Raw genomic sequence first — 7,940 nt, 5'->3', positions numbered from 1 at the left:
GAGTGAGCTCCATGCACAGGATGGAGACTGCTTAAGATTCTCTCCCTCTGTCTTCCTCTGCCCCTCCCCTGTGCACTCTCTCTCTCTCAAATACATTTTTTGAAACATAACCTCTAAAACAAATAAAGGTTAAAAGAGTACAGGTTACTGGGATGGGGGAAATGGGAGAGTACACCTGCAGAATTTTCCTTGGGTTTCTATATCTTCTCTATCATGGTCAGTGTGGAAGACAGGCACTGATCCAATAATGATTACAATGAAAATGGAAGTATAACTGTGGTAGGTGAGTCCAAGATCTCAGTCCTTGTCCTTCCTCTCCCTTGTCTATCCACACTCACTCCTTTGATAAGCTCATCCAGGCTCATTATTTTTAAATACCATTATTTTTGATGTTTCAATGTTATTTTGATGTTATTCACATCAAAACCATGGGCATTGGGGCTCCTGGGTGGATCAGTTGGTTGAGCCTCTGACTTCGGCTCAGGTCATGATCTCACGGTCTGTGAGTTCAAGCCCCGCGTCGGGCTCTGTGCTGACAGTTCACAGCCTGGTGCCTGCTTCAGATTCTGTGTCTCCCTCTCTCTCTGCCCCTTCTCCGTTCATGCTCTGTCTCTCTCTGTCTCAAAAATAAATAAACATTAAAAAAATTAAAATAGGGGCGCCTGGGTGGCGCAGTCGGTTAAGCGTCCGACTTCAGCCAGGTCACGATCTCGCGGTCCGTGAGTTCGAGCCCCGCGTCAGGCTCTGGGCTGATGGCTCAGAACCTGGAGCCTGTTTCCGATTCTGTGTCTCCCTCTCTCTCTGACCCTCCCCTGTTCATGCTCTGTCTCTCTCTGTCCCAAAAATAAAAATAAAAAACGTTGAAAAAAAAATTAAAAAAAAAATTAAAATAAACCCTGGCATTATTAATTTTTGTCTTACATATGTAAAGCCCTGCCTTGTCTACAAATGCTATTTCCTATGTTTCAAACTATATGCTGAGTTCAACCTCTTTTTACAACCTCCACTGCTAACATTCTAGTTTCACCATCTTCTTTCACTTAGGTCATGGAAATGTCTGCACCACAAACTGGTCTCCCTTCCTCTGTTTATGGCCTATGGTCTACTCTCAACACAGTAGCCAAAGCTGTCCTTTTATAATATGCGTTGGATCATGTATCCCTCCCATCAAACACTCCAAAGATTTCCTTTCTGCTTCTGAGTAAAAGCCAAAGTTCTTAACATGATTCCATACAATCTCGTCACTCTTACTTCTCGAACCATAGTTCCTACTATTCTCTCTTACCCATTGCACTCAAGACACAATAGGTTTCTTGCTGGCCCTTGAAAACTCCAGTCCCACTCTTGTTACAAGGTCTTTGTACTTCCCATTCTCTTTGCTGGGTTTGCTGTTTCTAAGATATCCATATGGGGTATTTATTTATTTGCCTCCTTCAAGTCTTACCTCAAATGTTGCCTTTTCAGTTAGAATTTCTGTGACTATCCATTTAAAATTCCAACTTGTCCTCTCACACATTCCTACTCTCATTCCCACTCCTTATTTGTACCCATGGTACATATTACCTTGTGACATTGATATTTGTTTACTTCTTTGTTTTGACCTCTTTCTTTGTGCTAGAATATAAGTAAGTTCTATAGAGGAGAGGGTTTTTTTTGTCTTATTTGCTTATGCATATATTGTAGTTGCTTGAATGAGTGAAGGGCACATAGTAAATGTATAATATCTATTTATTGGATGAATTAATTCATAAATAATTCCTGTGAAGAGATACAGGGTACTTTAAGGGCCTATAACAGGTGAATTTGACAGAGTCACAAAAGTTAGAGAGAACTTCCTTTTAAAAACTAAAGCTTTCGGGGCGCCTGGGTGGCTCAGTCGGTTGAGCTTCCGACGTCGGCTCAGGTCATGATCTCACGGTTCGTGGGTTCAAGCCCCGTGTCGAGCTCTGTACTGACAGCTCAGAGCCTGGAGCCTGCTTCGGATTCTGTGTCTCCCTGTCTCTCTCTGCTCCTGCCCACTCATGCTCTGTCTGTCTCTCTCGAAGATGAATAAACATTAAAAAAAAAAATAAAAATTAAAAAAAAAAAGAGTAAAGCTTTCGTGAAGTTCTGAAGAATGAAGAGCCATTATCCAGAGGAAGAAAGTGGGAAGGAAGATTGAAAACATTAAAAATAATGTTAACAAAATGTCCTGAGGTGGGAAGAAAAGTGTAAGTGTAATCCCCGTAAGTGTAAGGATTAGAAAAAAGTTGAAGCAGCTGGAACAGAGAAAAAAGGACGACATGATACGTGATGAGATTGCAGAGCCAGATCACAAGATCCTCACGGATGACATTTAGGTGTTTATTCTACGAGCAATGGGAAACCACTGACAATAAGCATGGAATCACACGAACTCCGTGTGTGTGTGTGTGTGCATACTCAGGCTGCTGCATAGAAAATGTACTGAAGACAGACAAGGATGAATTGAAGGAGAATGTTGTGGTAGCTACTGAAGTACAGGCATACCTCATTTTATTGCACTTGATTTACTGCGCTTGACCGATTTTTTTTTGAGGGGGGGTTACTGTTGTTTTACAAATTGAAGTTTTATGGCAACACTGGATCAAAGCAAGACTCTTGGTGCCATTTTTCCAAAAGCATTTGCCCACTTCATGTTTCTGTGTCATATTTTGGTGATTCTCAGGATATTTCAAATTCATTATTATTAATTTGTTATGACGATCAGTGATCTTTGATGTGACTATTGTAATTGTTTTGGGTACCACAAGCCACACCCATATAAGACAGTGAACTAAACAGATGCATGTTGAGTGTGTTTTGACTGCTCCATTTACCCATCTCTCTACCTCTCCTTGGGCTCCCCTATTCCCTGGGACACAACAATATTAAAATTACACCAATCAATAACCCTACTATGGCCTCTGAGTGTTCAACTGAAAGGAAGGGTCACACATCTCTCACTTTAAACAAAAAAAACTAAAAATGATTAAGCTTAGTGAGAAAGGCCTGCCCTAAAGCTGAGGTAGGCTGAAAGCTAGGACTCTTGCACCAAAGAGCCAAATAAATTAGTGAAGGAAAAGGAAATGTTCTTGAAGAAAATTAAAGATGCTATTACAGTGAACACATGAATGATAAGAAAGTGAATCAGGCAGGGGCGCCTGGGTGGCGCAGTCGGTTAAGCGTCCGACTTCAGCCAGGTCACGATCTCGCGGTCCGTGAGTTCGAGCCCCGCGTCAGGCTCTGGGCTGATGGCTCAGAGCCTGGAGCCTGTTTCGGATTCTGTATCTCCCTCTCTCTCTGCCCCTCCCCCGTTCGTGCTCTGTCTCTCTCTGTCCCCAAAATAAATAAACGTTGAAAAAAAAATTTAAAAAAAAACAAAAAAAAAAGAAAGTGAATCAGGCTTATTGTTGATATGGAAAAAAGTTTGAGTGGTCTGGATAGAAGATCAAACTAGCTACAGCATTCTCTTAAGCCTAAACCTAATCCAGAGCAAGGGTCTCACTCTCTTCGATTCTACAAAGGCTGAGAGAAGTGAGGTAGCTGCAGAAGAGAAGTCAGAAGCTAGCAGAGATTGGTTCATGAGGTCTAAGGAAAGAAGCCATCTCCTAACATCAAAATGAAAGGTGAAGCAGCAAGTGCTGATGTCGAAGCCGCAGCAAGTTCTCCAGAAGATGTAGAGAACATTGTGAATGAAGGTGGTTACGCTACACAACAGATTTTCAAGGTAGATGAAACAGTCTTTTACTGGAAGAAGATACCATCTAGGACTTCAGTAGCTAGAGAGAAGTCAATACCTGGCTTCAAAGCTTCAAAGGACAGACTAACTCTCCTATTAGGGGCTAATGCAGCTGGTGACTACCCATTAAAGCCAGTGCTCATTTACCATCTCCCAAATCCTTGGCCCCTTAAAAATTATGCTAAATATACTCCATCTGTGCTCTATAAATGAAACAACAAAGCCTAGATGACAGTATATCTGTTTACAACATAAGGCATTTTAAGCCTACGGTTAGTCAGGGGGAAAAAAAAGTTTCCTTTCAAAATAGTACTGCTTATTGACAATGCACCTGGTCACCCAAGGGCTCTGACAGAGATGTACAATGAGATTCATGTTGTTTTCATGCCTGTTAACACAACATTCACTCCACAGACAAGCTATCAAGGAGTAATTTCAACTTTCAAGTCTTTTTATTGAAGAAATACAGTTTATAAGATAGTGATTCCTTTGGTGGAACTGGGCAAAGCAAATTGAAAATCTCTGGAATGCCATTCTGGATGCCATTAAGAACATCTGGGATTTATGGGAAGAAGTTAGATATTAATATGAATGGGAGTTTGGAAGAAGTTGATTCTAACCCCCATAGAAGACTTTGAGGGGTTCAAAACTTCAGCAGAGGAAATAACTGCAGATATGATAGAAATAGCAAGAGAATTGATATTAGAAGTAGAGTCTGAAGATGGGACTGAACTGCTGCAATCTCACAATACAAATGGACGAAGAGTTGCTTTTTATGGATGAGCAAAGAAAGTGGTTTCTCGAGATAAAATCCATTCCTGGTGAAAATGCTGTGAAGATTGTTGAAATGACAACAAACGATTTAGAATATTACATAAACTTAGCTGATAAAGCAGCAAGTGGGTTTGAAAGAACTGTTTCCAATTTTGAAAGAGGTCTACTGTAGTTACAATGTTTCAAACATCATTGTTTGCTACGAGAAATCATTCATAAAAGGAGAATCAATCACTTGGCAAACTTCTTTGTTGTCTTAATTTAAGAAATTGCCACAGCCACCCCAACCCTTGGCAATCACCACCCTGATCAGTTAGCAGGCACCAACATCAAGGCAAGACCCTCCAGCCAGCAAAAAGGTTACAACTCTCTGAAATCTCAGATGATGATTAGCATATTTTAGCAATAAAGTATTTTTTAATTAAGGAATGAACATTGTTTTTTTAAAGAAGGAATGCTGTCACACACTTAATAGACCACAGTACAGTATAAACATCTTTTAAATGCACTGAGACACCAAATTAGTTTGGCTCGCTTTATTGCAATATTTGCTTTATGGTGGTCTGGAACTAAACCCACAATATCTTCAAGGTATTCCTGCAATCCCCATGAGAAATTATTGCAACTTAGACTAGGAAGGTAGCATCTCTCAGGTCTTTTGAACTTTGTCTTTTTCTTTCCTGCAATTCCCATCTCTTTGGCTCACTACTTTACTTTCAGGTTTGATATCCCAGGAGTGCTCAAGCCTTGCCCTCTTCTTTCAACCGTGAAGAATGTGAAATTCAAGAACTTCACTCTATCTCTTCTTGCCACTCCTTCACATGATGCCTGCTCCATTCACAACACTTTCCACTGTTTTTATTTATTTGTGTATTTATTTCAACCATTTGATTGAGTTCCATGGTGATGGTAAATGTGTCAGGAATCATGTTTTATTCATCTTGATATTCCCAGTAGCTGGCACATTGAAGATACACAATAAAACTTGTTGAATAATGAGGAATTAAATCAATTGCTGGTTTGCCTACACACACACAGACACACACACACACACACACACACACACACACACACACACACATAATATTCACAACGTTCTTCTTACTGCTGCTCTGTAGATATCATGAATTTGGGGGGGAATACAGGCTTTTTCCATATGGTCAAAATATATAAGCTATGGATTAAGTCATCTATTAGTGGTTGGATGTGCACTTGACACTCAAATATACATACAGATAAATAACTGAATAGTATATAAATATACCTAAAATGTAAAAATTATATAAAGGGAAGTAATGTATTTGGGGAACAAATTGTATACATAATTTTGAGTACAGTCCCTTAAATAACTGAAAGTAGGACATAGTGAACTGAAGTAAAAGCACTTAAGAAGACCAAAAGATTCCATGTAGGTTCCCCAAATTTTCTGATTCCCAGAGAACAGATTAAGTATTGTAAGATGCTGAGTCATCAAATTCAATTGCAATGGCACAACACTGACACTCTTAGCCATAAAACATGTTTAATGAGACCTACACTGATCCTTAACTACTTCAACTCTGCTGCCTGAAAAAACCACACACACATATGCACACACAGATTGATCTTTCTATATCCAGCCACACACACATATTAATTCAACATTAATAAATAAAATTACAAATTATAAACATTTACCAATAAAAGTTATAAATAAAATCATAAGGCCATTCATGCAAACATGAGAAAAGTTCTTGAAGGATACAATGAATATGAATTTTCAGCCACCTGTCTTATGATGGTACCAAAAGTAAAAAAAGTATCATTTAACTGTGTTTTTTCTAACTTCCCTTCCAAATTGTGCAGGTTTCCTGAATCCATATAATTTAGATAGAAGATCACTTTTCAGAAAAGTCATAAGCAGAAGGTCATAATTCAAACCAGGCAGTCAGATTCTCCTACCATCTAAATACTGGACAAGTCATGTAATTCAGTCCTGTATTAAAAATGCTTTACATGCAGGATTTATACAAGATAAGACTAGCTTTTAAAAGTACTGTTCTTGGAAAGAGATCTCTACACTGCTTCCAACTTGTGAAATTATAACACCTGGTACCAGAATGATTTTTGTCTTAAGTAACATATGATAAACAAAGCATCGACTTAGACTAAAGATAATTTGGTTGACATTTAATTTTATATAAGTACATTAAAAATAAGAAATATTGCTTTAAAAATTGGCCAAAATATGTGAATTGCAAAGGACACAAAGACAGATCTTAAGCCAAGATACTAGAAGATTAGAAATAAAATTGCCAAATAAGAATAAATTTTTTTCATAACTACTCTACTTATGTAGGGCATGCAGATAAAACAAATTTGTGTTCAGCCCGTTTACCTCAAATAACAATTTTCACCATTAAAAAGAGACAGAATAAAGACAAGAGTAGAAATAAAATGGAGAATAGCTTCTGCATAAAACATGCAAATAAAGATAACTTTTACCAATAAACACTCTTAAAAAAATACATGATTTTGCAGAAACCATATGAAACTGTTATCTGGCTCAACGTCTAAATAAGGTATAGAACTCCTCCCCTCTCCCTTCATGGTTAATTCAAACTATTTTGAAGCATTATTCTCTTATCACTACAAATAAACCTTACTTGAAGATTTCAAGTAAGGAAAGTATTTTCTATGAAAACCCAGTTTTATATTTTTGCCCTATTGTTGCTTACTCCAAAATGTAATAAACAAGCACAACAACTCACCTGAAAATATTGCTGAGTATCCAGAAACTCTCGTAATTCAAGTTACCTAATTCTTCTTTCGCACACTATGCCATCTAATTCTGTTGCCAGGGCCAAGGTATTTTACATTTGCGGTATTATACTAAAAGAACACACCCTGAAATTTATAAAATCGACAAACATCTTCTAATGTGGTATTATTTTCTGTGGACATGGACTCTTTCAATTGTTTGAAGTTCGGTGTTTGCCATCACATTAAGGATTTCCAAGATATAAAATTGTGTTCTACACTTCTTGTAGTTTATGAGGCATCAAAAAAATTAGAGCTTTGTTCTGAGAAACAGTGAGGTAAGTAGGGGTTAAGCACATTCACCACCAAAACAATAAGCAGCGTGGGCAGACCACCATATTCCATAAAAAATGTTTTAAAAAGTACGACAATAAAAATTTAATCTCAGAGTATTGCTGGGAATGGCTGAAGATAGAATTCCAGTGTTGCACATTTCTTCATGAACTTTAATGCTTTCAAGTATTACCACCAGGACTTTCCATTCATGGCACAAGGGATTCATGGGATGCTTTCTCCTGGCACACTTAGGATGGAGAAGGAAGGAGAAAAGTTTGGATACATTCATTTCTTCCTCTATTTAGGTGACCTTTTAAAGCTTTCAACAACAACAAAAAATATCCTCTAGAAA

The 7,940-nt window shown here is 38.1% G+C and overlaps 1 long non-coding RNA gene across 1 annotated transcript; it reads right to left on the bottom strand.

Annotated features, from left to right (window-relative positions):
- Window positions 1-5,008: 5,008 nt before the first annotated feature.
- On the bottom strand, window positions 5,009-7,921 carry LOC123594583. Its single transcript, XR_006710790.1, has 2 exons — window positions 7,264-7,921; window positions 5,009-5,470 (listed from the first exon to the last, which is right to left on the bottom strand). It is a non-coding gene; the product is annotated as an uncharacterized LOC123594583 (long non-coding RNA).
- Window positions 7,922-7,940: the final 19 nt, after the last annotated feature.

The sequence above is a fragment of the Leopardus geoffroyi genome, chromosome B1 (assembly GCF_018350155.1).
Source record: "Leopardus geoffroyi isolate Oge1 chromosome B1, O.geoffroyi_Oge1_pat1.0, whole genome shotgun sequence".
NCBI classification, from domain to species: Eukaryota; Metazoa; Chordata; class Mammalia; order Carnivora; family Felidae; genus Leopardus; species Leopardus geoffroyi.
Note: the sequence above shows the minus strand (reverse complement) of the source record. Positions and strands in the feature narration are given on the sequence as shown.